General features: G+C 42.3%; 1 protein-coding gene across 1 annotated transcript in view; it reads left to right on the plus strand.

Moving 5' to 3' along the window:
- The first annotated feature begins 3,704 nt into the window (after positions 1–3,704).
- Positions 3,705–5,596, plus strand: part of LOC147818204 (uncharacterized) — a 3,947-nt gene continuing 2,055 nt past the window's right edge. The window contains exons 1-2 of the mRNA XM_087178219.1: positions 3,705–4,001; positions 4,126–4,317. The gene's annotated coding sequence lies outside the window, so the exon portion shown is untranslated. The remainder of the gene's footprint in view (positions 4,002–4,125; positions 4,318–5,596) is intronic.

The raw sequence follows: 5,596 nt of genomic DNA on the forward strand, positions 1-5,596 counted from the left end.
AAGGCCCCCCCCCCCGACCCCCCTCTCTTCAAAGAAGCCACAGGGGGTTGATGGGAGAAAACCTCAAGCCACGTTCAGCTGCTGCTCAGCGTCTCCATAGAGAAACAGTTCAACAGTTTTTGTACGACTGTTTTTCACCGTGTCTGGATACGCTCACAGTGACTGAAGTCGGCCTGACGCCTGTACAAAAACCTCTGCGCCGTGATCCAGGTCTAAGACCTCCTCGTACAGAGCAGCTGAGCCCAGTTCAGGGCCCCCGGCCTCAGAGGACGGCCCCCCCGCCCCCCGAGTCCTGCACAAAGAACAGCAGCTCTCGGTGGTCCACACATTTATCAGTTTTCACCTCTCCAGGTCCAGATACAGTTCTCTGACGCCCCTTTTCCACCCAGATGAACCTAGTGCTGGTTCTGGACGGTGCTGGAGTCGTAACTGGTTCAACTCGTGAACCTTCTAAGAACCAGTTTGCTTTTCCACGGGCTAGAGAGCCACGATAGAGCCACGATAGATTGATTAAAAGCTGAAGATACGTTGGAGTTTACGCTGCTCTCAGGTCGTCATGGAGACTGTTCCATCAGCTTGGAGAATTAAAACTAAAAGCTGCCACACCGCAGGTTTGAGTCCTGCACTTCACAACGTCCAACAGACCTGAGGAGCCGGACTGGTTCATATAGTTTAAGCTTGTGAGACATGCACCGATCAGCCAGAACACCATGACCTCGGACAGGTGAAGTGGGCGGGACATATCAGGCAGCAAGTGACCATTGAGTCCTGGGAGTTGATGTGTTGGAAGCAGCAGAATGAACAGCGTAAGGATCTGAGGGACTTTGACAAGACGACGGTGTCAGAGCATCTCAAACCTGTGGTCTTGTTGGCTGTTCCCGGCCTTCAGTGGTTAGTACATGACAGGCTCATTGATGTGCGTCGAGAGCGAAGGATCGCCCGTGTTGTCCGATCCCACAGAAGAGCTACTGTTGTACAACCTGCTGGAGAAGTTCACGCTGGTTCTGATAGAAAGGAGTCACAACACACTGCCTCGCAGCTCGTTGCGTACGGACCGGTCCGAGTGACCCCTGACCCCTGTCCACTGCCGACAGCGCCTACAATGGATACGTGAGCCATCAGAACTAGACCACGGGCCAATGGCAGAAGGTGGCCTGGTCTGATGAATCGTTTTCTTTTACATCATTGGACGGCTGGATGCGTGTGCATCTCTTACCTGCAGAAGAGATGGCACCAGGTGCACTATGGGAAGAAGGGGAGCCGGTGGAGGCAGTGTGATGGTTTGATGTTCTGCTGGGAAACCTTGGGTCGTGCCGTTCATGTGGATGGTTCTTTGACACGTAGCTCTACCTAAACATCAGAACAGACCAAGTCCACTCCTGCAGATTAGGATTAGATTTAGATACAAGCCCAACATGAGATTCAAGGTGAAGCTCTGAATCAAAGATCACACCGACGTTTTTTACATTTACATTTACCATTAATCATTTATCAGACGCTTCTATCCAAAGAGACATAAACCAGACCAGACCACAACAGTCTGGACTGAGATGGTCTCGTGTGCAGGGATGGTGAGGACAGACCACATTCATTAGAGGCAGACCCACAAGTCTCTCTGAAGGCAGCCTTAGAATCTGATTCAGGAGGCGGAGCTGGTCGACAGTGGAGGTCGATGAGTTGTGGAGTGACGTGACCTTTTGGGCTGATTGAAAACCAGCTCCAATGATTCCTTTAAACCATCAGCTGTGACTCTGAGCTTCTTTGTTACTGATCATCTGTGTTGATCTGCTGGAGTCGTCTCAGTCTGTTTGACTGTGGACTGATGAAGATCTGAACTCTTCTTCATCCTCAGTCTCTGAGATCTTTGTTGTGAGGCCTGGTTCACATCAGCTGATGTTTATAAGTCAGAGTGTCTCTAACCTCCTGACTCCAGTAGCATCTGTTCATGTCATTAGCCGAGGTTCACACACTGTTTCAGCTCCACCGTCAGTGTTTGAATCATGTTTTCAAGCTACAATAAATGGAGTTTGTTCAATATTGTAACTTAGATGAAGATCTGATCAGATTTTAGGACAAACACAGAAATGAAGTAAAGATGATGTAAAGGACAAATCCAAAGGTTCACTAACTTTTTCTGCCTCTGTACGTTGTCTGTTAAGATTTTGCTGATAGGTTCAGCATCAACTTATTTGTACGTGAACTAACAACAGATCCTTACGTTAACTTACATTTCCTACCAACGTTTTTCTTTAGGTTTCTTTGCTGGTTAATTGTATATAAATGTAATTTCTAGGTTTGTAAAGGAATGTCCCAAAAATGATGCACAACGTTTGTGAAGTTTCCCAAATGTACACATATAAATTAGTTTGGCCCTTCCAATTATCAAATGACTAATGATACTTTGACTGACTGACTGAGTGAGTGATGAAGTTACACCATTGGTCGGCCGAGCGTTGGACTGTTCCCATTGGCCGTTGCTCTTTGAAAACACTTTCTATTACATCATCAGGAGGCGTTTGCAGCTGATCCACAACAGTTTTCAACTACTGTATTTCCTGTAAGACCTGAACTACGAAGCAGGTTCAACAAACCCAGGATAACTGTTAGTTATCTGGTTTAACTGAACCTGACATTGTCCTGATCACCTTTACAATGAAGCTGGTTATCACCTGGGTTAACCTGTCCAGGTACGAGCTCCTTCATGTTTTCTGCTGCAAAGCTTCATCACTGTCAGCAAAACGATTCCACTGATCAATACAAATATCTACTGATCGTTATTACTGATAACTTTATTTTAACTCTTTTGTCCCCGTCAGGATCCTGTAGGAATCATGACTCAGTGTTTTCAGTGATCTGATTGGTCAGTAGTTTGGCTGTTGACAGGTTTTGATCCGGAGCAGGTGAGGTGTTCAGTATCAGTTACCATGGTGATTTACCTGGTAACAAGAGAACCACCGCCATAGGACTGCAAACCCATAGTGAAACCTGAGGTTATCTCGATAACCTGAGATCAAGCTTCAGTGCAGACCTCTGGTCTTTATTTGTCTCACCTGCAGAAGGTGTCAGCTCTTTATTTCTAATTCCCTCTGTCTTATTTGTAGAATTGATCATACCGTCGTTACTCCAAACTCAATACTTCATGTAACTGTTTCAAATTAAAAGCCCTCTGTCGTTTCAGTGGATAGAAAACCTTTATTTTTATTCCTCTGCGCCGTCGACAGTCAGAGTACGTTCCAGATAAACACGATATCTCAATAACACATCGAGGGAAATTCTTCGAATTTGGCACAAACATTCACTTGGACTCAAGGATGAACTGATTACACTTTTGTGATCAAAGGTCAAAGGTCAAGGTCAGTGTGCCCTCAGAAAACACTTTTTAGCCATTACTCAAGGCTTCGCAGCAATTATGACAAAATTTCAAACAAATGGTTCATATTTTATATTTTCTCTCTGGACTCTGGACAAACAGATGTGACCTGAAACTCGTCTGAGTGGCGGAGGGGGGGATTCTAGTTCTCTTCATGGTACCATGTGATAACATTGTGTCTTTTATAACCAGATGAAGAGATTAAATAATTGAGTCATTCAAACAAACTGTTTCTTCAACTTGGATGTTTTAGTGACAGTATGTCTTTATAATGGCAAACACACAAAGTTACAATAATTCATCATGCAGTAATACACAGAAATGTGTTATTTTAACGTCACAATAACTTTATTTAATGTGAGAAAAATCTCATTTTATCAGGAAATTCTCCTCATTTTGAGGACGAAGAGCAGAAGTTTTTGTTCCTGTGGCAGCAGAGCGTCGTTGTTTCCTCCTGCAGATGTGTGAGGTTTTTGTACGAGGTTTTTTCACCGTGTTGGGGTGGACTCCACAGTGACTGAAACTCCACACAGAGCAGAACAAAAACCTCCAGTCTCCTCTGAAGCGTCTGTTTAAAGTCTGGAAACTTCCAGAATCAACTAAACACAGAGAAACAAAGAGAGTGTGACAGGTGAGTCCTCAGCTGCTGCTTTTCTACCTGAACACAGTCACATTTCTTCACTTTACTGAGCTTCATGTCTCTGCTCTGCTGCTGCATGTGCTGCTGAAGTCTTCTGTATTTTCACTGTGAACAGGCAGAAACACAAGTCCAGCTGTGTGTGCTCGTTCCTCGGTGGTTCACAGCTCGCTCTGACTCCATGGACGTGGATTTTGACCTTTTTCCAGCTGTTCTGAGGATGATTGACAGCTCTGAGGTTTTTGTACGAGGCCGTAACACTGTGCATTTATATTTGGAGAGGCCATCAGACTCACCGTCACTGCAAATGGTAAGGACACACTCTTTTATTCTTGTTAAAAGAATGTTAATTAATGAGTTTTTCAGGGTCTGTTAGTTTTGGAGTCGGTTCTTCATGTTTTAAAGTTTAAACTTGACGGATCAGTTTGGTTGCGAGGAGATGACGAGCTGCTGTGAGGCAGAGCAGCAGCAAGTCGTCTGTATTCACAGATACAAAAGGTAGATTTTAGAAAAAGGATTCACGTTTACACAGGAGGTCTGCAACAGGACGTCCTGGAAAAGTTTGAAAATGTGTCTTAAATGATGTTTTTGGTCAATTCAAAGCTTGAAACTGCAACGTTTTGGTTTTTCGTTTCTTAAATCCTGTTTGTTAGTGCTGGGATACTGCTAACACACAGTGATAAAGTTAATCTGTTGTGCAACTCATTAAGCCTTATATGAAAAAGAAATAAAATGAGAACAGATTACATGTGAAGTCAGAGTTAATTCAGTTCCTCTGTGTTTTCTTAATGTGCTGTTATTCTGGTGAAAAAATGAGAATTCAGATTAATAATGTTTCATGCAGCTTAATGTCTATGGAAGTTAAATATATATTCAAAGATTTACAGTTGGAGAAATACTGGAAACTTAAAACCTACAATATGTAAACAGTGTAAAATTAATTGAGGCCAGAACGAGGCCAAATCTCCTGAAAAGTTGTAAAATAATCTGATGGTGATTTTGAGGATTTAGGTGCTTTTAAATTCCCACAGACAAATAAAACTACTTTTAAATTCAATTCTAACAGTTTTTGAAAAGTGGTTTCTTGAGGAAGTGTTGTTCTGGTGGGAAATAATTAATACTAATGTTTATAATGGTGGAAATATTAATTATAAAGTTGTACTAGAAATTAATGTGCTTAAGTATTTAAGCGCCTTGAGTGAAATAAAATGTATAAGGTCTTTAATTCTTGTTGCATTATTTGTCTGAGATCAACCTACGAATAAATGTAATAAATCTATTGCCATGACTACTACCACTAATAAACCTTATTCACATAGTGCAGATTGCACAAGAACAGGTGAAGATAAAATGTGTAGTAGAGAAATTAATCAAATGTAGAAAAAGAAAAGAGTAAAGGAGAGTGATTTCAGAGAAGTGGCGACAGTAAAAAACAGTATCATCTGCATAACGATGAATTTTACAGTCACGCACGGAGAAGACCCAAAACCAAATGTCTTTATAAGAATAAGTAACTGTATCAAAGGCATTTAATGTGCAGTGTTTCTTCTTTCCTAAACCATGAATAATTCAAGACTAAAGAAACATAT

Source organism: Seriola lalandi, unplaced genomic scaffold (genome assembly GCF_002814215.2).
Source record: "Seriola lalandi dorsalis isolate HSWRI2012SDOR001 ecotype SW California unplaced genomic scaffold, Sedor1 jcf7180002054679, whole genome shotgun sequence".
Classification (NCBI taxonomy): Eukaryota; Metazoa; Chordata; class Actinopteri; order Carangiformes; family Carangidae; genus Seriola; species Seriola lalandi.